Here is a 27,343-nt window from a genome sequence, read left to right on the forward strand (position 1 = left end):
GAAGTATAGGATTTCAACCTCTGAATTTTTAAAGCACACAATTCAACTCATTATAGCAATGAAGAACATTTTTCCCAAAATGCTTTTCCTACTAATTACTGTATAAGGTTGTGGTTAGAATACAAAATGGAACTAAAACACATAAAATGAGGAAACCTAGGGCTCATCACATTAATTCTTAAAAGGAGAAAATTAAGATGTTAAGACTTTGAAAGGCAAAAAATACAAATTACTTTGTTTCATTCAGTTCAATGTATTCCTTTAAAAATTGATAATGTGTTTAAAATGTATTGTGTTAGATTTCCCGTTGTGGCTCAGTGGTAAGGAACCCAACTAGTATCCATGGGGAAGAGAGTTCGATCCTTGGCCTAGCTCAGTGGGTTAAGGATCTGCACTATAGGTCGCAGATGTGGCATAGATCACATGTTTCTGTGACTGTTGTGTAGGCCAGCAGCTACAGTTCCCATTCGATCCCTATCCTGGGAACTTCCATATGCTACAAAGGCGGCCCTAAACAGACAAAGTATGTATATACGCACATATCTGAAGACTGAAGGGTTTTAAAGAGTTTGTGTTTCTTACTGATGACTGATGATAAGCATTGAAAGAGCAAAGTATAGATTTCTAAATCTATACATAGAACTTCCATATGACCCTGCAATCCCACTCTTGGGCATCTATCCAGACAAAGCTCTACTTAAAAGAGACACATGCACCCGCATGTTCATTGCAGCCCTATTCACAATAGCCAGGACATGGAAACAATCCAAATGTCCATTGACAGATGATTGGATTCGGAAGAGGTGGTATATATACACAATGGAATACTACTCAGCCATAAAAAAGGATGACATCATGCCATTTGCAGCAACATGGATGGAACTAGAGAATCTCATACTGAGTGAAATGAGCCAGAAAGACAAAGACAAATACCATATGATATCACTTATAACTGGAATCTAATATCCAGCACAAATGAACATCTCCTCAGAAAAGAAAATCATGGACTTGGAGAAGAGACTTGTGGTTGCCTGATGGGAGGGGGAGGGAGTGGGAGGGATCGGGAGCTTGGGCTTATCAGACACAACCTAGAATAGATTTATAAGGAGATCCTGCTGAATAGCATTGAGAACTATGTCTAGATACTCATGTTGCAACAGAAGAAAGGGTGGGGGAAAAAAACTGTAACTGCAATGTATACATCTAAGGATGACCTGACCCCCTTGCTGTACAGTGGGAAAATAATAAAAAAAAAAAAAAAGAAAGAGCAAAGTAGGGGAAGTTGGTTCTTTTTGTCAGAAGTGAGAGAGGAATCATATAGAGAGGATTTCTGTGTATAGAGCTGAATTAAGAATTCATTCACTTCAGGAGTTCCCTTGTTCAGGGGTTAAGAATCTGACGTTGTCCCTGTATGATCAGGGGTTAAGAATCTGACGTTGTCCCTGTATGATCTTGGGTCACTGTGTCACACAAGTTTGATGCCTGGCCAGGTGTGGTAAACAAAAAAACAAACAAACACTTCAAAGTGAAGGGGGAAACTAAGAGTTGAATGAAAATGTGTTGTCATGGATATCTACTGCTAAATGATGGGTTGGTTTTTCTAGAGAAAGAGTACAAATCATCAAAACAGTTATTAAAAGTGGGTGCTGCATTAGAACTTAATAATAAGTAGAGTAAAATGGGAATTTGCAAAGAGAAACTTAATGTCATGAAAATTCTACAAAGTTACTATAATGACTAAGTAAGAGATTACTATCTAACATTTAACTTCAATATTAAAAAATGTGTTTTCCCAGTTAAATATAGTAATCTGCAGTTATGTACCTTTTCCAAGTTTTCTTAAAGTCACTACTTGGAAGTCTTTCTAAAACCGTTTCTGAAAGCAGAATTAAACTTTTAAAAAGTTATTTTTATTTTAGAGTAATATTTCAATATATAAGAACATTTTGTATAAATGTTTTATTGTTTATTTTATTTGTGTTTACAATTTCTAGGTGAATTATTTGCTCTATGTTCTTTCCATATCAAATATATTCAAACACAAGACACTTAGTATTTCCATAAAAATAAAAAAACTGGTGAAAAATGTGTCCATTTTTATAGTCTATTCACTCAGCATTATTTCACATTCATATTCGTTTATATGTTATTTTCCTGCATTTTCTTCAGTGGTTATCATATCTCAAACCGACAGCTTCCGAAATTAATATCGAGCCCAATTATTTTTTTTTTGTAGATGTAGGTGGAATTGATAACTATTCCCTTCAATCCTCAGGGTTTTCGTTTGTTTGTTTGTTTTTCCTGAATTGCTCCACATAAGCAAAATAAGCCTGTTAATATAGGGCTCAGTACAGAATATGCACTTAAGAAGATGTTAAAATAAGTGAATGTGTATGAAATAAATTAGGAATTAAGAAATAAGAGAGCATATGACATAATTAATGTAGGAATCTGTGAGTAACACATACAAGTCAATCTTCTAACAACAAATTATTAATAATATTTTACTCATGTGGACTTGGCAATTTTTATCAATTGGATAGAATTGCCATTTATACTAATGAGGTATTGTTAATATGTGTGTTGTTCAATTACTCAGAATATTACTCTTGATGAAGTTAACATAAAGGGTAATATCAGGAGAACCATTTCCAAATAAGAAGACTCAGGATCATTGTGTACTATCTTCCACTCAAAATATAAAAACAAGAAAATTACGCAAGAGTGAGTCTTTTTATTTGAAAGATAACTTTTTATTTATTAGTTTTTTGAATCACACCTAAGCAAATGTCTGATTCTTGCCTCCGGTCATCTCTTCAATTTAGAGTAAATTCTTTCTAATAATTTCTGTTTTGTAAATTTTTCTATAAGTAGACATACAAAATGTGTAATAATTCATTCTTTATATCTTGATAGAGTCATCTTTTCTAAACTGCTTCAAAGATAAATTACTGTATGATATACATATATAAGTGATATATATACATATGGTCTCTATATATGGCATGTACATATGGTATATATATATGTGCATCGATGGTATCTGATGCATATTTTGGTAAAAATTATATGGCCCTTTTATTCTGATATAACTGTTGTTTTTATAATGTAGAATTAAATTTCCAGTTTAATTCTTGAGCAAATGCATTTTATTTCCCGATTATTTTTATTTCTACCTTACTTGTGCATTTTTCAAATTTTTTCTTGGTAACTTACCTGATAAAAATTACATTTGAATAAAGCATGACTTAACTTGGTACATGAAATATGAATTTTCTTAATAATTCATTACAAAATAATGTTTATAATCAAACAAGTTTCATAGTTTTTATTAAGAAACAATAGGTATTTTTCTTTTGTGGTTCATATTTATAGTATTACTTATAGTTAATTTTTTTTATGATGTGTGGATTACAGTGTCTTATTAATTTCTTAAATACTGCCCTTCATAGCATTTATTTATTTAACTATTTATTTTCCTTAAAAGAAATCAGCCTGATATTTGAGAGTTACCTCCATGGCAAGAAAAAAAAAGGAAACTTCAGCTTTTTTCACATGACATTTTCTTTTTTTCACATGACATTTTTTAATGTGTATTTTTTTTAACCTGGGAAGTAAAATTCAATTGGAAAATGACAGTGAATAAAAGAAGAAATAGAAGCATAAAAACATCAGAATGCTAAATTTTATTATCTAAAGTTAGAATAATTAAGTACTTGGGTAACCATGTTGTTAACATTTTTGAAGATTTTTTAGTATTTTGTTTTTCTTTTTTTTCTTTTCTTTTTTTTTTTAAATTTTAGGGCCCCACCGCGGCCCATGGGAGTTCCCAGGCTAGGGGTCAAATCAGAGCTGTAGCTCCCAGCCTATACCACAACTACAGGAATACCAGATCCAAGTTATGTCTACAGCCCATATCCTAGCTCATGGCAGCACTGGATCCTTAACCCACTGAGTGAGGCAAGGGATCAAACTTGAGTCCTCATGAGTACTAGTCAAGTTCCTTATGCTGAGCCGTGACAGGAACTCCCTATTTTGAATCATATCATAAAGACGGTCCATTATATACTACTTGTTTTATTAAATCATGATAAGATTTCTGATTTCATTTTAATTCTTCATATAATTGAAGATAGATAAATTATTACACTTGAATGGTCAAAATGTTCAAATATTAAATTATTTAGAGGTAAGTTTAAATCACCAAATTTTATATATATTAAATATTATACTATATTAAGTATTAATTTCTGTAGACAAGTTAGGTTTTACTTGCACAATATGTGGAATGTTAGTTAATTAGAAAATATCTTATGAAAAATATGATGGTTTCAGAAAAGAAATATATAAATGGCAATTTAAACATTTTATTTTTTATAATTTTTACAAGTGATGACTAAGGTTCTCTTTCATATATGAGCTTGTTTATAATAGATTAGTTACTAAAAATTATTTTCCCTATTCTGATGTTCCCTGAACAATCTCTCAAAGGCTTAGCTAAGTCAAATTACAAAACTCTAAAATATTTTTCTAGATCTTTTCTTACTCACACTTATGTTGCCTTAGTCTAGAATTTGTCAGTGTTGTTGTGAGTCAGAGAAAACTAGGTGAATGCTCATAAAAGTGTCCCCTCCTAAATGATAAAATAACTTTTTAGCTCTAATTATAACCACTAAAGATTAAAAAAAAATGTATAGTATTCAGTCTGTCTTTATGAGACCTGGTCTGTGACTAAGTTCTAGCAAATGTGAAATGATAGAATGTGTCACAAGGAAACTTCTAAGAACACTCCATGAAAAACAGTTCACATGAAGACTCTATTTTTCTTTCTTTCTATTGCCTGGCGCTGTGGACACCCTCTTTAATTGTTGAGCACAAGGGAATCTCTGTTTCTAATTTATACAAATAGATGTGGCAATTAGAAAAAATAAAGCCTCTTAGTTGAAACAATCATGGTAGATACTGGATAGCAGATACTAGATATTTTTATTAATGACTCTCCTTTATAGATAATACCAGGGTACTTCACCATTCCTGCCTGTACTTTTATAAACTGTCTCTTCATTAAGGCATTTTAATTACTCTTTCTGAGTGTACTAAGTGTTTCTTATCAGATACTTGTCTAGCACACATGGATATTCTGTATGCCAGGAGCAAATGGAACACTGATCATTGATACAAAGAATATCAATACTGTTAGCATGGAATGGAGAACAGGTGCAGGCAAGGAGCTGAAAGATCTAGAAGTTGTTGCAATTATAAACATTCTACATTGTTTAGCTTATTTTAACTTTCCTATAGGGTATGGAAGAAAATCATATGAATATAAAGGTCTTAAATAGCAAATTTAGAACACATATAAACATCAGAAAATCTGTTAATTGCAGCTATGAACCAAACCAAGAGACTTATTTTCAAGGTTGCAGAGAGTTGAAAGGTTATTAAATACACATTTAAAGATAAATAAATAGGGGGAAGAGTGAAATACTGAGATATTGGGTCAAAACATTTGGGTCCACACGAATGAAGGTGATGATTTTGATCTCCAAAATAACTCAGTGTTCCTTGTCTTGGAGATAGTTCACCCTCTCTGTCTAAGGAAACTGGCTTTCTCTTCATAAAATCCTTCCAATGGCTTTACCAGAGAGAGTTTCTTCATGAGGAGATGCTTATTCTACTCAGAATTCACAACTATGACTATTCATTCTGCGTTCAGCCTTTAAGAATTGGCACCCATCATAGGCCAGATAGGAAAGTATAAGAAGTGGTCTGGGATAAAGTAGATTATACATTAAAAGAATTACATGGTCTTGCCAGTTTGTATCAGCAGGAGTTGAGGGAACATATATGGGAGCAGACTATCTGCTAAAAATTTGAATGTATTAGACAACTTTGTCATGAAGAGAGCAGAGGTTTATTCTCATGGTTGTAGATATATTCTGAATATTAAATTCCCTTCTTGTCTACAATTCTTCTTTCATCATTACCATTAATAAAATGCATTATCCATCAACATGTAATACCGTAGAATATCTCTGCTTATTTTATGTTAAAGTTATACAATGGGATTCATTTACAGGATTGATTAGTTTGAATATATGGTTAGAAAAATGGAATGATCCAGGAAAGACTCAGTAATATGACCCATGGCCAGTAAGTTAGATCTGATGATATCTACTCCTTAGTCAAACAACAAGGGTCCAAGAACCAGAGAAGACAGAGACATGGGCCCTCTCACTTTTATACCTAATTATCTACTTAATATATTTTTTCTTCCAAATCCTGAATCAAATTGTTTGGAGTATTTGGATGTTTTGGTGTTCAATGAACAAATATTTCCCATAGGAAAAGTTTCTTGGCTCCAGTGGTTTGGAAACTGAGGCTGACTTCTTACTTACTCATTAACATTTTTGAAAATCTCATACCACTGAACCAACAGAAAAAGTGATCATTGTACTTACTGGCCAAGGTGAATAATTCTAATTACCAAGCAGGAACTGAGATACTGCTTGTTGAGAAGGGTAATCAAAAAGACACGACCACCGGTTTGACGGCAGGCTGGACCAGATCATTTGCAGGCTGCTCACGCCCCATGCCCCACCCTTGTGGAATGTGTGATCTTCTAGTCTTCTTCAGGCTAGAGCTACCCAAGGACACAGGCTCGGGTATGTCCCAACTATATATATGTGTGTCAGGGCATGGAAGAGTTAAAAACACCAGCTGTTACAAATTGACTGTCTTTGTTATTCCTTTTTTTCCCAGCCACTGTGCCCAAAGATTTAGAAGATGCTGGGGACATGACAAAATTGTATCAGATTTACAAGGAGAAGTTAGCTATGGTGCTTTATGCATCCTATTTTAGACAGATACACATATACCATATATTATATATAATAGACATGTATCTATATATAGATGAAATATAGCATAAATGTATGTGTCTATATTTTCCACATATATTTATATGTTAGTTCAATGTTTAACCTAAACTCTAAAATAAAACAATAAAGTCAGGGCTCCAGGTACCTAGTTTTCCTTCTCCACTAAGAAATATTTTATAACATGTACTTTTGGTAAAATGTGTAAGACTAATAAGATTTAACTACAAGAATACATACATACATACATACATAAATACATAAATAAAAATAACTATTAAAATAGTATTTATCAAAGTTCTTTTAAATTTGAATGAATAATATTTTCATCTAAATGCCCACTTTGAATTTTTGATGTTTATTTCTATGGTATTATTTAAGAAAACTGTTGCAATCACACTAGGCTCATCATCAAAATATGAAAATCTATGTTAGTCATGGATTATAGAGAAGGCAGAAATGCATTTTTACAGGTATTTGTGATTCCTGTCTTTAAGTTTATTTAATTATTCATAGTTCTATGATATTTTGACCCAAAACTGAATTTAAGTGTAAATATCCTAATGTAAAAACAGATCTGAGTATACTTTGTTATCCCAAATAGTAGGAACAACTGAAATGGGTGAAACAATTGTCAAATAAACAATGCTGAAGATACCATAAGTTGTTAAAAGGCGAAAAGGTTAAAAGGTAAAACGTAAATAAATATACAAATGACAAAAACAAAACGTCCACAATAAGTCCCGAAGATGGATTTGAAACCTAAACATATTTCCCATAAACTAAGAGCTACAAGGAAGTTTTCAACGGGTATTTATAGAGAGGAAATGTGCTGAATTCAAAGATGTACTTTTAGTAAATGAATATATCTTAGTGTCCCAATATTTAAAAGCATTGTTTCTTTGTAGCCAAAAAGTGAATTCATGAAAAAACCATCCAAGTAAAGTGAAAAATATTGGAGAACTCATATGTGAAATTGTATATTTTTTATTCCAATGTTTCTTGCAGCTAAATCACAAAATTAATTTAAAAAGAAACATCATATCATGTTTTACATGTCTGTTCATCTTTTTATAAAAAAGTTCATTTATTTGAAACATAGATTTATTATTTAACCAAATGTATAGAAATACCTAACTTATCCTGTGAATCTTTTGTAAGTGATTTTGGACATTATAGTACATAATAACTTTCCATTATTTTAAGTAATTCTTATTGAAGTGTGAAATTCATACAGCAACTATACAAAAATCATAAATATACAGACTGATGGATATTCATTAATTGAATTATCTATATAACCATCAGCTAGATCATGAAATAAAGCAGCATAAACTCCCAGAAGCCACTCCCAGGCTCCCTCCCTGTCACTAACAATTCTCCACCAAGATAGTAACCTCTCTGATGTTTAACAGCATAGTTTTGTCTGTTTTTGTATGTTGTACAAATGGAATCTTACTGTATACATTTCTTTTTGTGTCTGGAATCTTTTACTGAAACTTGTTTGTGAAATACATCCAAACAATAGCTATTTTATCTCCTTAATATGATTATTTCTTTATATAAATATAAACATATATATTTATAAATATATGTATCTATCCATATATAAATGTGTGTAATATGTATATATACACACAAAAAAAAAACACTTTTTTTTTTAGCTTTTGTCTATTTCATGCGGTACTGCTATAAGACATTCATGAGAATGGAATTGCTGATACTTAGTTCTAGTAGAATATTCAAAGGGTTTGACAAACCAGTTCTACTAACTTAACATACCATCATCAAGTGTATAAGGAGTCCACATCTTGGACAACACCTGCTGTTATCAGTCTTTTTTATTTCCTTCATTCTAGTGGTGGTATTCTAAAATTTAATTTTGTCTAGCTGGTTCCTGTTGGCTAAGGAGGTTGAGTACCTTTTCACATGCTTACTAGCTGATTCATTTTGTAAGAATCTCTTCCGGTATTTACATGTTTTACGTGTTTTGATCCATTGTGTTGTCTGTTCTTCATAGAATTATGTCCTGCAAAAATTCATAGGTTTTAGTCACCACTCCTAGTACCTCAGAGTGTGTCCTTGTTTGAAAATAGGTTCCTGCCAATGTAATTAGTTGAGATAAGGTGCTACTGTTTTAGACTCTACCTTAATATAATATACCTGCTGTCCTTGAAAAGGGGGGAAGTTTGGACACAGATACACATACAAGAGAGAATTTCCACGTGAAGAAGAAGAGATTGATGTGGCAGAAGCCTAGAAACACCAAAGATTTACAGCAAACCATCAGAAGCTATAAGAAAGACAGGGAGCAGAATTCTCCTTCACAGCCATTAGAAAAACCAGCCCTGCTGACGCATTGATGTAGGGTGTCTATCCTCCAGAATGGAGATGATACCTTTCTGTTGTTTAAGCCATCAGTTTAAGGTACTTTGTTTCAGTAATCCCAGCAAACTAATACACTATCTCTTACTGATTTGTAAGAATAGTGTATGTACTCTGGCTATGAGTTGTCAATAATGTGAACTGTAAATTATTCTGCAAGTTGCCTACTCTTTCTCTTAATATCTTTTGATGAATAAAATTTATTTAGAGTAATTTCAGTCAGATTACCTTCTTTGCTTTATATAATGCTTATAATTATTTGCTTACCTCAACATCATTAAGATCATATGTATCAAGATATATATTCTTCTATATAATATTGTTATATCTTCAAGTCTACAATGCACCTAGATTTGATTTTTTTGAATGTAGTAAATAATTAGGTATACATTATCCAGGTTACAAAAGGGATCTTATTTATTTTACATACTTCTCTTATTCAGAATACATTTTATTATATTTTACTATATTGAATATTTTCTATATATGCATCTATTTCAGTGCCTTAAAATATTTTGAAAGCAATATTTCGCTAATGGTAAGCGAATTGTTCACTTAAGGGTGAAATACTATTCATTAAAGGATCTATGAAATAACTTACAGTAGTTTGTTATAAAATTGTTACACATAGATGCATTTGTCATTTTTATTTATTTGGCAAATTCATTCAATTTGAGACTCAATGAACATATTAGGTGCCTTCTGTTTGCCAAATACCTTAATCAATGTTACTTTCATTTAATACTCAGAAACGTTAAAATGTATTTTGGATGCTAAAGTTTTCGATAAGCATCAAGTTTTATATTTTTAAGTGACCAAATCTAGTAAAATGCAAAACAGATAAAACAGATCAAAACATAAAACAGCCAATAAAGTATGAAACCAAAGCATAAGGCCCCCTCATCTTCTACACTTGACACACTCCAAGGGCTGAGAAACTTGCATCTCCTTCAAATCCAAACTGCACATTCTGGTTTTGGTTTTTGCTACTGTTTTTGTTTAAGGTTTTTAATAAGCTAACCCCATGAGTCTAGCAGGTCTGCCTTACACTGGGCAGCACGTCAAGTCAGCCTATGTCAAGCCGGGGCCCATGCTCCTCTGTGGGTTGTGCCACCTCTCAGCTCCTCCTGTGCTACCCTTCTCAGCATATGCTTGACAGTGGAGGCAAGGCTGCAACCCAACTATAACAACAAGGTCACCAGGGTGCCAGAAGGAAGAGCTGAAGCCCCCTCGGTCCATAATGTGTCTCCCTTTCTGTCTGGAACCATGTCTGGGAAGGAGAGAGTCTGGGGTCTGCTACTGAGTTTATTTTGTGCTTTATGTTTTTACTCTCCTAAATGAAAAAAATCCTTCCTTCAGCATAATTCACAAGACTTTTCATTTTTATTTTTTAATGGCTTTACCTGTGACATTTGAAAGTTTCCAGTTTGGGGATGGGATAAGAGCCACTGTTGTGACCTACACCACAGCTGCAGCAACACAGGATCCTTTAACCCACTGAACCAGGATCAAACCCCACCTCCATAGCAGCCTGAGCCATTGTAGTCAGATTCTTTTTTGTTTTGTTTTGTCTTTTGTCTTTATAGGGCCATACCCATGGCACATGGAGGTTCACAAGCTAGGGGTTTAATCAGAACTATAGCTGCTGGCCTACACCACAGCCACAGCAACGCCGGATCCTTAATCCACTGAGCAAGGCCAGGGATCAAACCCACAACCTCATGGTTTCTAGTCCAATTCGTTTCTGTTGCGCCATGATGGGAACTCCTGTAGTCAGTTCACTATGCCACAGCAGGAACTCCCTACAAGACTTGTTTTTTTGGTTGTTTGTTTTTTTAATATATTTTATTATTTACTTATTTATTTATTTGCTTTTTAGGGCTGCAAGCTCAGCGTATGGAATTTCCAGGCAAGAGGTCGAATCAGAGCTAGAGCTGCCAGCGTATACCACAGCCACAACTACAAGGGATCCAAGCTGTCTGCAACCTACACCACAGTTCATGGCAAAGCCAGATCCTTGACCCACTGAGCGAGGCCAGGGATCTAAACCATGTCCTCGTGGATACTAGTTAGGTTCTCGGAGACTTTGTTTTTTTAAGTTAAAAGTTAAACTTTGTGCTGCCAGTTGTCTTTTCCTGAGGTCTTGCATCTCTCTACTTCCCCAGGTGGTCCTTCTCCACCATGAAGCTAAGGATCCCAGACTGGATGGTGAAGATGGCCTGGGCTAGGTTGCCTGGATGGAAATCTATGACAAAAAGACCCAGCTTTTTATTGCACTTAAATCTTCCATTGGTTTTAGTAGGTTTTTAATTTTTTATTATTTTTTTATTTTTTTGGCTTTTGTCTTTTGAGGGCCACACCTGTGGCATATGGAGGTTTTAAAATCCACATTTATTTTTCCTCTATCCAAAGTGTTTTATGTAATGACACTGACTTTTCAAGACTCTCACTGGGAATGTTGTTGTTTTACCTTGCATAAACCTCACACATTCCCTCCCCGCCTTTTTTTCTTAAAATCATTTAAAGCATTGCTCTGTCACAGATTCATATGCAGGTTCTCTGGCTGTTTGGAGATCATGGGAAAACATTGTTTTTATTCAATTTAATTAATTAATTAATTTATTTATTTATCTTTTTAGGGCCACCCCCACGGCATATGGAGGTTCCCAGGCTAGGGGTCAAATCGGAGCTGTAGCCGCCAGCCTATATCAGAGCCACAGCAACGCAAGATCTGCGCCATGTCTGAGATCTACACCACAGCTCAGGGCAAGGCCGGATCCTTAACCCACTGAGCAATGTCAGGGATTGAACCCGCAACCTCATGGTTCCTAGTCAGGTTCATTAACCACTGAGCCATTATGGGAACTCCCTAAATATTAGTAGGTGTAAAAGGAAACTCTCTGGGAAAAATTAGTTGTCCACGGTAATAGTCACCTCATAAAGAGTCATCTCAAGGTTCATTGGTATTTGCTAGAGATTGGTTCCAAATCCCCACAGAATCAGCGGATGCTCAAGTTCCTTGTTTAAAATGGGGAAGTATTTGCATATAACATCCTCCCCATCCTACCCAATACTTGAAATCATCCCTTGATTACTTTTAATACCTAATGCAATATAAATACTTAGCAAATAGTTATAAATACAATGCAAATTCAAGTTCTGCTTTTTGGAACTTTCTGTAATATTTTTTCCCCAAATATTTTCTTCTGCAGTCAGTTGACTTTGCCATGAATAACCTTATGGATGCGGCTGGACCCATATGTCATTCAAAAATCAGAAAGGAGGAACTCAGCATACATGCAAGGTACCAGACTTTCCTAATTCATAGATGGTCCTATTTTAAGTATCCAGTTTGCTGTTGTTGGAGCTTTATTATTGCTGTATTTCTGTCATTACTCGTCTCTACCCATTGTCACCTTGCTCAGGCTTTGGTAGAGGCTGGAACAAGGCCCCATCTGGAGAGCCACGCAAGGCTGGCACCAAGTCCAGGGCACCACTGCAGTGCTGCCTCCTCAAGATTCATAGTTTTGCAAATGAGTATCCAATTGATCCACTACCCAAACCAACTTCCTGCCCACTTCCTGCATATCAGCTTTTTAATGTCAGATTTCTGGGCACTTTATTATTATCCTTGTCTATTTCTGAGCTAATTTCATTAACCAAACCAAACTTGGGTTTGCATGACTATACACAGTCAAGTCAGTCTACTGACACTGAGTTGTGCTGAAGGAACGTGCAGCATTTACTGCAAGGTACCAGTCAAAGAGTCCCGTTAGCTAGTGCTTGTAAGACCACAACTCCCTGAGGGCTTTCAGGGAAAGGTTTTTAAAAACAAAGTGAGGGAGTGGGGTAGTAGGTTCATGATCAGGTTGTGGACATTCTTCTGATCTGTTGGTGGTGAGGTATTTGGGAGTCATCATCAACCTTCTAGTTCCAACAGGTCTGGGGTCTAAGGGCCTCTGGGTAGCATATAGTTAACTTCTCCTACCTGATGGGGGTTTCAATATCTGTAAAACAAACAGTTGAAAGGATCTGACTCAATATTTTCTATAGCCCTTGAGGAACCAAAAGTCCTTGACTTTATGTAATGGCTAAACGATTATTTTGTCTTGCTTGTCTGTTTTCTTTTACTTCTGCATGTTCTCACTTCTCTGATTAAAATTATTCTTTGAAACTTGAGGAAAGCTAGAAGGCTAAAGTTCTTCTATAAACAAGAGGCAGGCAGAGGACATGGGTGGCAGGGTCTGTTCCAGAAAGGCCTCCTAGGGTCATACTTGGTTACAACTGTATATTGTCGTATTTATTATATATTTATAATTCATCTTTACATTTGAGAATAAAAGTTCTTCAGATTTTTTTATACCCTTGCAAGATTGCCCAAGCTCTTCTCGAATCTTCCATTTTTCGTATAATTTTAGAAACAGCTAATCAGTTTTTGCTAAGATATCTGCTGGGATTTTTATTGGGGTTGCTTCAGATCAATATATTAATTAGGAAAGAAATTACATGTTTACAATATTGATTTTCCCAAACCTTGAACCTGGAATAATGTATTTATTCATATCTTCTTTAATTAATGTTATCCCTATTTTGCCATTCTTGGGGGAGGGCTAATGTTGCTCTTCCGTAAGATTTATCCTTGTGCATTTTATCTTTCTTTTGCTAGCAGAAATATTAACTTTTATCTTTTATTTCCTAGTTGTTTTTCCTTGTATATAAAACTTATTTTTATAAATTGTCATTGCTAAATTCCATTATTTTGATTTCTCTAATTATATTTCATATATAGATATATATAATCATGTTATTTGTAAAGGAAATACATTTTTATTTATTGCCTTCCAATTCTTCTACCACCTTTTTAAAAGAAAAATGTCTTTCCTTACTGCACTGGCTATAACCTCCAGTATGATAATGATAGATCATGATATTGTTTTTTAAATACCCATAACATATTCTCAGATGAAAAATCCATACAATATTTTTAGGTAAATAGTCTCTCATTTTCTTTCTTTCATGGTGAAGTCACTCAAAATAGCACACTTGTTATCCTTTGTTCTTCACTTCGCAGTCATTTCACAACTGAACACATACTGACTCCATCCTAGTTCTGTGACTATAAATACCATCCATCACTCCCTCATATTGTATAATTTTTACTTCACTCCTCTGTTGTATCTATAATTCTTTTGAGACTCTTTATTGCCTTCTACGAAGCCACACTTTCATGTTTATTAAGTTCAGTTTTTAAGAGAGGAATTTTAAAGTCAGGAAAGGCTTATGTTTGTGTCTTTCTATCGAGTTACTTATTTTAACATTTTAAATTCCCCAAGCCTAATTTCTTTAGCTTGATATAATCACTGTTTATACAAATTTTGTAGGAAGTAAATATGTGTGAAAGGCCCAGTTCACAGCCAGGCACAGGATACATGAGTATGTGTTTTTTACTCCTTTGAAGTGTCTGCTTCTATTCTTCTACTCCTTAAAATTAGGTTTTCCTACAGGTTTCACTTAGAGCTTTGTTCTCATCCCAATCACTGGTTTTGAATGATGTGATCTTATTAATCATTTAAAATTCAGCTTGAGCTTTACGTCTTTCACTCTACCTGAGCAAATCTAGCTTATGTTTTCTTTTTTGTCTTCTGGTGATGGTTGCACATATCACTTGCTATACTCCAAAAAAAAACACTTTCTATTATCCCTAGGTTGAATGTTAGGTTGTTTTCTGAAGGAAATTGTGTTTCATTTCTTTAAGAATTTGGGAACTTAAGGTTTCATAAAGCCATTCAACTTTTCATTTGTAGATAAATTTTTCAGATCATTACTTATGTATACGACTGCCTAAATTCATTATATACTTTCATTATTATTATTTACTTCTAAGTATATTGTGAAATACATAAATTACCCAGAAAAGGATAAAGGTAGAGTAAATAGTATATACATAAATTATGGGATTATCATTTATATGTATTTTCAGCTCCATTCTTCTCCATTTCTTATAAGAATTCTTACAAATTTGCTTTTTCAAAGAATGCTACATGGAATCTTTATTTCCTTATGACATTCTTTTTTAAATTTTTATTGAAGTACATTTTATTTTCAATATTGTGTTAATTTCTGCTGTACATCTTAGTACACTTTTGATTAGTGTAAGGACTTTAAATCTTTTTTTTTTTTTTTTTTTGTCTTTTTGTCTTTTTGCTATTTCTTGGGCCGCTCCTGCGGCATATGGAGGTTCCCAGGCTAGGGGTCGAATCGGAGCTGTAGCCACTAGCCTACGCCAGAGCCACAGCAACGTGGGATCCGAGCCGCGTCTGCAAGCTACACCACAGCTCACGGCAACGCCGGATTGTTAACCCACTGAGCAAGGCCAGGGACAGAACCCGCAACCTCATGGTTCCTAGTCAAATTCGTTAACCACTGCGCCACTACGGGAACTCCCAGGACTTTAAATCTTAACCTTAAAGAAATGTCTCTTAAGTATATAAAAAAATTACAATCCCAACAGCCGTTTATTATTACTTCTTTCCTGTTGTCCTACGTCCTGGCCAATGCATGGATTTTGAAAATATCTAATATTTACTAATTTATTAGAATAAAGTATTATCAGAATTGTAGATAAATGAGTATGTTCATTAGCCTTTGGTTTCCTCCTATGTTCATTATTGTTTCTGATATTTGTTTTTCCTTGTTTTTTATTCTTACAGGGATGTTTGTCTTTTGGGAGGAGGGGAATATATAGTTAATATTTTTTTAATTTTATTTTTAAATCAGCTATTTTTGTCCTATATGCGGATATTTTTGCCAGTTCTTTTTAACTTTTTTAGATTACTCATTATGCTTTTGATATCATAGATGTTTTTAAAATTTAAGTCACATTTTTATATACAAAGAGATTGAGCAAACTTCATTAACTTTTGAAAACATTTTGTAGCCTCATATAATAAATATATTGATTTATTTCTCATGTTCAGTGATAACTTTTTCTTGCTTTTTGTGTATATTATTTGTTATTGCTGATTCACTCAAATGCTGTTAATTTTATGTTTTGATACAATTACCTTGCTTACTACATCTTAGCTATAGAAGAGTTAATATTTATTTTTTTGGATTTTCAGCATCGTTATGTGATTTTTTAAAAAGTTAATTGTTCTTTCTTTTCATTTTCCACATTTGTTTCCCTCAACTTTTTGGTTATATTTCTTTGGCTAGGACTTCCAGTACCCTGCTGATTATGAGCTATATTAGTGAGCAAGCTGGCATTTTGCTTACAGTTAAGGAAATGACTATATTTTTCTCTCTCAAGTATGTTATTGCTTTGATTCTTGGCAGGGAGGTTTATCAAGTTGCTAGGATTTATCATAATTGGTACATTTTTATTAGATATATTTTTTGAATTTACTGAAAGTTTTTCTTTTTGTCTTTAATCTGTTAATATGGTGGTGTTAATTGTGGTGGTCAGTGATAATTTTTAAATAACAAACCCATTTTTGTATCCCCAGGTCAAATTATGCTAGGTAATGAGTTTAACAATGTTCAGTTTTTACTCTCTATCCAAATTATTTGCATCACATATATATATATATTTATCCTAGATATTTTTCTAAAATTAAATTTTAATGGTATATAGAAGGCCTGTGTTTTCAGAGGAATATTTGTCAACTGTTGATTTGGTTTATAAAAGGCATTTATATATTAGGGTTTCTATTATTCTTGAAGCACTTCTACACTCTTGAGTAATTAGTTTAATGCTGCATAATAAATTATCACAAATTCACTGGGTTAAAATATCTCATATATTTATCTCAGTTTCCATTGGTCAAGAATCTAGGTAGAGCTCACCTGGGTTCTCTACCCAGGGCATCCAGAAGCTGCAGTCAAGGTGTCTGCACAGGTGCATTCTCCTCTAGCTCTATTGGGTAAAGATTAGTTTTCAAGCTTCCTTGATTTTTTGGCCAAAGCCATTTCCTTGTTGACAAAGAACTTATGGCAGTTGTCTTCTTCAATGTCAGCTGGAGAGTCTTCAACCTCAGTCAGGTTTCCAGTCCCTTTTTAAAAAACTTTAACCTGTTTTAAACTTATCCATGATAATCTCCTTTTGATTAGCTCAAAATCAATAAATTTAGGACTTAAATGTCATCTGCAACATCCTTTTTTACTGTTTCCGTTAAGACCTATGTAAATAGAAGTTTTTCCCTATGTTTTTTCTTTTTCTTTTTTTTTTTTGAGTTTTGCAGTTTCAAGTCTTACCAGATACATTTAAAAGTAATTTTTATACATGTCTATAATGTTTTAAATGTTTAAAATAATACCAATTAGTAAGGAAAAAAAGTATTGTACATGTACTTTTTTCTCCTATACATACATTCTTAAGTTTAATTTATAAATTAGGCACATTGAGCGTTTAGCAATAATAACTAATATTAAAATTTCAAAAAATGGGAGTTCTTATTCTGGGTCAGCGGAACTTGACTAGTATCCATGGGGACATGGGTTCAATCTCTGGCCTTGCTCGGTGGGTTAAGGATCTGGCATTGCTGTGAGCTGTGGTGTGGTTGCAGACACAGCTCAGATCTGGCATTGCCAGGGCTGTGTTTTAGGCTGGCAGCTGCATCTCCAATTCGACCCCTAGCCTGGGAAATTCCGTATGTCACAGGTATGGCCCTAAAAAGCAAAGAATAGATGAATAAATGCAAAATAAAATTAAAAAATAAAAAACTGCAATAATTCACATAATGGTAATAAGTTATGTGAATGTGGTCTCTCTCCATCTCTCTTGCTCTCTCCTTCCCTCCCCCTTTCTGAAAATATGTTATTGTACAAAGTTAATGCCTTTTCTGTCTTACTAAGTACTTATCATTCAGTGGAGCCATACATTTGCAGTTTGATGTGTAACAGCAAAACTAGCACAGATTTCTTTTTTCCTGTTTTACAATTTCATGGATTGAAAGTCCATGCTTACTGTAGATCTTAGCAGCCTCAGCATATGACATTTTTTTTTCTTCAATGTCAAGACTTTCGCCTTTTCACTTTAAAAAAGCCCTTTATATCCTCTCTCTGGCATATCCAAATTGCTAGCATCACTACTCTAGCACTTTGAGGCCATTATTAAATAAAATAAGGTTACTTGAAAACAAGCACCATAATGCTGTGGCAGTCAACCTGATAATTGAGATGGCTGTTAGGCTACTTTGTGACTAATGGACATGATCCACTGGACAAAAGGAAGATTCACATCCATGAAAGGGGTGGAGGTGATTGCTGGAGCTTTCATCACCCTACTCAGAACTGCTTGCACTTTTAGACTTATGGATTTTTGTTTGACTCTGGTTAATTGACCCTCAAAAAGCAAAACCACAAGTAAGCAGGGATTAATGTACTTACTGTTTCACTTCCACAAGTCTATGTCTAAACACTGTAAAACAGCAATTCTACTTACCTTGTACAACGTATCTGTTTCCTGCTTTATCTTTCCTCCATATCACTCATCTGTTATGATTTCTTTGCTGCTGTTTGGTGGGTTAGTCTGGTTCCTCTGAGATACAGACAACAAGATGGAATTACTCAAGCAAGAGATCTATAAGGGACATTGCCTATGAAGAAAAATAGAAGGGATGGATAGTTGTCAAGCCTTAATGTCAGTTGGCCTTGGGTAAAGAAAAGATAGAAGGAATGAAGGGAAGGAAGAGGCAAAATATCTGAGATTTCTATATAGAAATAAGATAACTTGGCAAGGCTATTGTAGAGGCTTTGAGCCAAAATGTCACATCAGAGCAGTACCAAATCTCCCAGGAATGGGCCTACCTGAATATTCTCCCCCAATCATTTGCAATGAGATTGACTGAGGAAACATGTCTTCAAATATTACAAGTCCAGTGACAGATTTCAGAATGCAACAGCTGTAGTTGGTCATCAGTTACATTTCTTGAAATTAGAGTCCTGAGTGAGGTCTGAGAGGCATATTTCAGGGGTGCCACAGGCTGTCTACATGTACAAGCACAGGCTTACTTCCCTATACCCATCACCTACAACAGTACCTGGGTCATAGTGTAGCCAATAAATGCATATGAATAAGTGAATTGTCTTTGGAAAACATAGATGTCTTCTTGCATGTTAACCATCTGCCAAGTGCAATTGGCAGCCTTGAACTATAGATTAACCTAACAATTTGCCTGAATCCTCATTCAGACTTCCCAAAGAGCAAGTAAAATTTGTTAAAGGCACCATTTGTCAAGGAACCGAACATGTGACCTTGTGGTCAGTACACAAATTATCTTTATCACTAGATATTGAAAAGTAATTTCATGGAATTTCAGTAGTAAATGAAGCAGGATCAGTATTGTTGAGTTTCAGAACAAGATGAAGAGTATCTGGAGTTAAGAATCCTCATAGTGCCTACATTTTCTTTCGTTTAATGTAGACATAATATCAAACAATTATGTTACTGCGGTGCACGGTTTGTTCTATTATCAAGGAACATTCAATTATGCTTAAGATGATTTTAAAAAGTTAAATACTCATCGGATGTGTTAAGCATAGAGGGTAGGTAAGCATGTAACTTGTAAGACAAAGGAAGAATCTGTAAAGTCTGTCATGAATAGAAAGTAATGTGAAGTAAAAGAGAATAAGTGGTCTATACAAAGGCAAAAAGAAGAGTGTCATAGAGAGAAAAGGATGAAAAGAACAGGTAAATCTCAAATATGCATAAGCACAAATCCTACCACCTCCAGCTTGACAGTCAGTCATATCTAAATTAGACACCCATTGATGACAGTCCTTATGGCTTCATTTGGAACTCATGTGTGCTCTACCCCAGGTATGCAGTTAATAAGCACAGCTGCTTGGCAAATCACAGAAAAACTGCAGTTATTGGCCAGGTTTACTTGTTTCACATCTGTTCAATAGAGTGAGTGCACTTGGCTTGTGGTGTCTTTTTTCTGCTGAGTCTCCTTGATCACACCTCAATTTTGATTGTCATAACCATGTCATTATCAAGGAAGAATGTTGTGGTAGAGAGAGTGATAGGATTATGTAAATTCCTATTGAAACATTACATCTTTGATTGAAGAAGTTCATTAGCTTGGAAGTAAGAGAGAAAATTATATAAAATAACTTAGAGACTAGAGGTTCATTGTTCAAGAAAGGTTGATAATGTCAGTGAGTATGTTAAAAGGTGTATCTATACCTTTTAGGCACTGATTTTCTCAGCAGACGGGTGAACTGGGTGGGGCCTGAGTGACCCAGGGCTCTTTTTTCCACCACTTCAGGCCGTGAGCATTCTTTGACACACCAGTTTCTATAAAATATCAATGTAGTATATGAGATGTGATATGAAAGTATGAGAATCCCTAGGTTCTGATAATGCATTGGAAAATATCCATGGCAGTAAAAGGTCAGTGTGTCACCAAAGAGTCTGTAGTATCCATGTGGAATAAAGCATCACTTTCCTGTGGAGGAAGCTCTTAGTTACCATGTTACTCCACAATGTCTAGTAACTCTGCCCTTTCCTCTAGGAAGGAATGTTTTTCATGCATGCAGGAAAAGATTCATTCAAATGACACTGAGCCGCATCTGTGTCACTCCTGGGCATGGAGCATCAGGGAACAGAGACAAGTCATTCATCCTGTGGCTTTTCTGACTTTCCAACTCATGGAAACTGTCAGTGCAAAAATATGGTTGTTCTTTTATTACACTTAATTTGAGGTGGTTAGTCAGTGATAACTAAATGGAATAGTAACTGACTATAGCTAAGTGAATAAATGGGAGTCAATAAGATGTAACTGGAAGTTGAAAATCACATAAAAGCTAATTAAGGGAAGCAAACCAACGACTGGGTTACATTGTACTGTTTGTCCTTACCTTTTCCCACCTTTCTGCTTCCTAAAATAAGAATATAATTGCTAGAACTCTAGCAACTACCATGTAGCTTTGAGGATAACAGTAGAAATAGGTGGATAAAAGGTACCTATTTTCCTGACATGTTAATTAAGTCATCTTAGTAGGTCAAGACCGCTGATCTTTGGAATTAAACTATACAAGAAAAAAGTAGCTACTTAGTCATTTAAGGTATTACGACATCTAATGAGTTTGCTTGTAATATGTTTCCAATCCTAAATGTAAATCATGCATCATAAAAAACTAAGTCACTTGCCCAAATTCCTAAGTGGAAGAGCAGGGACTTATATGCCAATTGTGTGAATTCTAGACCTACAGTTTAATCACTGCAGAATACTGCCCTAAGGGAAAAAGCGTGATTGTCAAAAATGGAAAAATATAATTTTTAAAGACCAAAAATCATAAAATATATCATAATGATATAATTCTAGAAATAGAGTGTATGGAATACCATTAGTAGCATATTGGATTTCCTGTCAGCTGCACCTACCATGGTCAAAATCATAAAACAAAATATTTGACATACTTTTAAACTTTGATTAGACAGAGCCTTTTGTTATCCTAGTCTATGGGCACTCTGCATGTTGAAGTAATACCATTTATGGGAAATACCTTAAAACTTACTTAAAGGGAGTGATGTCTTTTTGGGTCAGGTTTATTTTTCTGTTTCTTTTTTGTTTGTTTTCTGATCCAAACTCATTAAACATAGTAAGGCATATAAACAAAAATAAAATCCTTGTTGCATAATCTTATTCTGAAATGAGAAACTTCCTTGTAGCCCGAGGTTGCAAATAATTAAGGAAACATCTGATTCCATGTAAGTGAAAAAAATCATTAATTCTGTTTTTCTGTGCACTTGCACACATTTGTAGCTTGCTAGTTTCATTTGAAGAAGGGATACTGAAAACACATTTCAAGGGCTCCTACTGATTTGAGAAATTTATTGTACCTTAAGGGCTGTCAGAGGAAATTTGCAAATTACTAGTCCAAATTATTTCTACAAGAAAACATACTGATATGTTCAGGTAGTGGAAAGGGGAAAAAAAGATTAACATAGGTGTCATGAGAAAGCTATTGTACTACATATAAATCATAGATAGTCAAAGATGTTTTGTAAAAAAGATGCTGTGCTAAAATGCAAGAAAGAATATCTCTTATACTTCCTTTCTTATTCAACAGAAAATACCCCCTTGATTTCAGTGTTAAAATATACCCTCCCCTTCTTCTATATCATGCACAAGACTTTAAGCCATTTCTTTATTCCTGGAAATACGTTTGGTGAATGAAAAACCATTAGCTTTCATCTAAGTACTTATGGTATATTTCTAAACACATGAAAATTTTAACTAAAGATATTTGAAGACTAAATAAGCACAGAAAAAGCCATTGAAGTAGGCATCATATGTAATCACTAGTAGCAGGGGTTAAATTCAGCTTCATTTTAAAGAAATGAGTTATGTGATTGATACATTCTTTCTAAATCCCTATAGAAACAATATAATTAATTTAGCATTAATATGGTCACATATAAAAATGTACTTCTTGGAGTTCCCGTCGTGGCACAGTGGTTAACGAATCCGACTAGGAACCATGAGGTTGAGGGTTCGATCCCTGGCCCTGCTCAGTCGGTTAAAGATCTGGCGTTGCCATGAGCTGTGGTGTAGGTTGCAGATGCGGCTCGGATCCCGCGTTGCTGTGGCTCTGGCGTAGGCCGGCGGCTACAACTCCGATTAGACCCCTAGCCTGCGAACTTCATATGCTGCGAGAGCGGCCCAATAAATGGCAAAAAGACAAAAAAAAAAAAAAATGTACTTCTCAATACATACAATTGAAAAAATATATTAAGTATCTTAAAACCTGGCACTTAGTAATGGAGAAACATGACTTCCTTAGAAAAACACCTGCTAGCCTATTTAGGTATTGAAACAATTGAACCTAGACAGGGTGTGAAAGGGGAAGGTCAAGGCAAAGCATTTGTGGAGTTCCTGTGTGGCTCATCAGGTTAAGGATTTGGTGTTGTCATTGAAGTGGCACAGGTTGCTGCTGTGGCACAGGTTTGAACCCTGGCCCAGGAACTTCCATATGGGCACAGCTAAAGGAAAAAAAATCTGTAAGAAAATAAAGAGCTATAATGTGCTTTTCTTACAAAACTAAAAGAAAATTGGAAACTTTCTCTTCATTTCTATTTACTTTAGTTTCTTTTTTAAGGAACTTCCTTAGGAATATGGCACTGGTTTGGGTGATGATGGAACTGTTGGGGTAGAGGTAATAATTGGAAAGGAGGTTGTGTGTTTTTGCAGATAGGAGCTGGAATGTAGCCAATAGCAATGTGGAACCGAATTGTGGACTGTCAAAACACCCAGTTGTATTTTATGTTTTCTGTTGTGTTTTAATTCAAATTCCCATCATCTATAATTTCAGTAACATTTCCACAAAACAAAATCTTGACTATTTATTTTATGTTGCCGGGTAAATAATGTGCCTATTCACCTATGATGTGATTCATTTTAAAGAATCCATGCAAAGTGACTGAATTCCATATGTAAAAAGAAACAAGGATTAAGATACCAATCAAATTGAACCAAAAAAAAAAAAAAAAGGCAGATTTGATAGCTTGAAAACTATTATGGTTGCCAGGTCCCATAGAGATAAGCATGAAGATGCAATACTCACAGTAAACATTAATTAGTCTTAAGTCATATGCATTTCAAATGATGTATTGTCATCTGGATTACAAAAATACCTCCTAGTGAGGATAGTCTCAAAACTTTCCTGTGTGTGTGTGTGTGTGTGTGTGTGTGTGTGTGTGTGTGTGTGCGTGTTTAACTAATGAACTTTGAATGTTGGCAAATGATTACCAAAAATAAATATTTTAAAAATAATAGGCTGTATTAATCTGACATATCTGAAACAATCATCTGAGTTTCTTAATATTTCCTAAGCAAACTTTTTTAATAATTAAAAATATCTATTTAATTGTTTTCAATTCAGAGTAATGGTATAACACATTTAATTCTAATGTATATATATATATTTTTTTTAAGGGGGTGAGAAGCTCTGCTTACATTTTGGAAGATTTCCTTATGATAGATTCCTAAAGTCTCTTTTTTGACTTTTAATTTAATGATTTTAATTTTTTTCTATTATAGCTCATTTACAGTGTTCTGTCAATTTTCTACTGTAGAGCAAGTTGACCCAGTCACACATACACATATACGGTCTTTTTTCTCACATTATCATGCTCCATCATAAGGGACTAGATATAGTTCCCAGTGCTATACAGCAGGATCTCATGCTCATCCATTCCAAAGACAATAGTTTGCATCTATTAACCCCAAATTCCCAATCCATCCCACTCCCTCCCCATCCCCCTTGGCAGCCATAAGTCTGTTCCACAACCCAATTGAAAAATGGGCAAAAGACCTGGGTACACATTTCTCCAAAGAAGATATACAGATGGCCAACAAGCACATGAAAACATGCTAAACATCACTGATTATTAGAAAAATACAAAACAAAACTACTATGAGGTACCCCTCACACCAGTCACAATGGCCATGATTAATAAGTCCACAAATAACAAATGCTGGAGAGGGTGTGGAGAAGAGGGAACCCTCCTGCACTGTTGGTGGGACTGTAAATTGGTACAACAACTATGGAAAACAGTATGGAGGTATCTTAGAAAGCTGTACATAGAACTACCATATGACCCAGCAATCCCACTCTTGGGCATATATCTGGACAAAACTTTCCTTGAAAAGGATACACACACCCATATGTTCATTGCAGCACGATTCACAGCAGTCAAGACATGGAAACATCCTAAATGTCCAATGACAGAAGAATGGATTAAGAAGATGTGGTAAATATATACAATAGAATACTACTCAACCATATAAAAGGACAAACTAATGCCATTTGCAGCAACATGGATGGAAATAGAGACTCTCATACTAAGCGAAATAAGTCAGAAGAAGGACAAATACCATATGAGATCACTTATATCTGGAATCTAATATCTGGCACAAATGAACCTTTCCACGGAAAAAATCATGGACATTCTAATATATTTAAAACATTTTTGGTAGTGACTGGAAGCATGTATGTAACAATTTAGAGTGAATTATCTCATAAGATCTTGTTGAGGCAGGCTGAACAACTTCAACTAGCCACATAAAATGATCTTAGGCAAAATCTATTCATAGGTAGGTTTTCTGAAGCACAAAACTAATTTGTGAAAATAACTGTGTTTTATTTTTATTTATTTATGTATTTTGGCCATGCCTATAGCATGCAGAAGTTCCTGGGCCAGAGATCAAACCCAAGCCACAGAAGTAACCAGAGCCACAGTAGTGACAACACTGAGTCCTTAACTGCTAGGCTACCGTGGAACTCCCCAAAAATAATTTTAATAATTCTTCATGTTATATTGTTTGCATTAGATGACAGTTGCTCATAACTTGTGTTCCTTACATTCTTTAAGCAAACAAGGAGCACTCACAAGATAACATCTATTAAAATACTCTTAACATTGGAGTTCCAGTTGTAGGGCAGTGGAAACGAATCCGACTAGGAACCATGAAGTCGTGGGTTCGATCCCTGGCCTTTCTCAGTGGGTTATGGATCCAGCATTGCCATGAGCTGTGGTGTAGTTCGCAGACGCTGCTCAGATCCTGTGTTGCTGTGGCTGTGGTGTAGGCCAGCAGCTCTAGCTCAGATTAGACCCCTAGTCTGGAACCTCTATATGCCATGGGTGTGGCCCTAAAAAAAATCAATGTATATATATATATATACATATATATATATATATGTTCTTAACTTTGTATAATTGATAACATTGATAACATTGTTGCTGTGATTAAAATAAATATTGAACACATTTTATTCATTTATTTATTTATTGTCTTTTTGCCTTTTGTGGGGCTGCTCCCGTGGCATATGGAGGTTCCATAGAAAATTGACAAAACTGTAAAACAATTATAATAGAAAAAAATAAAAATCATTATAAAAACTATGGTATGTGTGTTTGTGTGTGTGACATTTTCTTTATCCATTGAACTTCCAGTGGACCTTTAGGTTCTTTTCACATGTCTTGGCTATTGTAAATAATGTTGCAAGTAACATGGGGGTGCATGTATTTTTAATTTTAGTATTTTTTATTTCTTTGAATAAATATCCATAGTGGAATTGTTAAATCACATGGAAGTTCTATTTTTAATCTTTTAAGGAGCTTCCATATTGTTTTCCATACTGGTTGCATCAATTTACATTCCCACCAACAATGCACAGATTCCCTTTTTTTTTTTTTGTCTTTTTGCTATTTCTTGGGCCGCTCCCGCGGCATATGGAGGTTCCCAGGCTAGGGGTCGAATTGGAGCTGTAGCTGCCAGCCTACACCAGAGCCACAGCAACGCGGGATCCAAGCAGCGTCTGCAACCTACACCACAGCTCATGGCAACGCCGGATCGTTAACCCACTGAGCAAGGGCAGGGACCGAACCCACAACCTCATGGTTCCTAGTCAGATTCGTTAACCACTGCGCCACGACGGGAACTCCAGATTCCCTTTTTTCTATATCTTTGAAAACACTTATTTCTTGTCTTTTTGGTAATAGTCATTCTAACAGATTGAGGTGGTATCTCTTTTTGGTACTAATTTGTCTTTCCTAATAATTATTGATGTTGAGCATCTTTTCATGTACCTCTTAGGCTTCTGTATGCCTTCTTTAGAGAAGTATTTCTTTTTTTTTTTTAATTACTCAAATGAATTTATCACATCTCTAGTTGTATAATGATCATAGCAATTTGATTTCACAGGATTTCCATTCCCACAGCCCAAGCACATCTCCCCACCCCCCCAACTGTCTCCTCCAGAGACCATAAGTTTTTCAATGTCTATGAGTCAGCATCTGTTCTGCAAAGAAGTTCCGTCTGTCCTTTTTTTAGATTCCGCGTGTCACTGAAAGCATTTGATGTTGGTGTGTCATTGTATGGCTGACTTCACTTAGCATGATAGTTTCTAGGTCCATCCATGTTGCTAAAATTTCTGGTATTTTGTTCATTTTAATGGCTGAATAATATTCCATTGTGTATATGTACCACTTCTTCTTGATCCATTCCTCTGTTGATGGACATTTATGCTGTTTCCATGTTTTGGCTATTGTAAATAGTGCTGCAATGAAC

General features: G+C 34.8%; 1 long non-coding RNA gene across 1 annotated transcript in view; it reads left to right on the plus strand.

The window, feature by feature from the left end:
• LOC110256465 (uncharacterized) overlaps window positions 1–27,343 on the plus strand; it is a 291,252-nt gene that overhangs the window by 128,314 nt on the left and 135,595 nt on the right. Inside the window, exon 2 of the long non-coding RNA XR_014823736.1 lies at window positions 12,476–12,567. This is a non-coding gene — a long non-coding RNA (uncharacterized LOC110256465). The remainder of the gene's footprint in view (window positions 1–12,475; window positions 12,568–27,343) is intronic.

The sequence above is a fragment of the Sus scrofa genome, chromosome 13, assembly GCF_054392235.1.
Source record: "Sus scrofa isolate SSC_HxYL_T2T_F1_AM1 chromosome 13, Sscrofa_HxYL_maternal_Yorkshire_Landrace_v2.0, whole genome shotgun sequence".
Lineage (NCBI taxonomy): Eukaryota > Metazoa > Chordata > Mammalia > Artiodactyla > Suidae > Sus > Sus scrofa.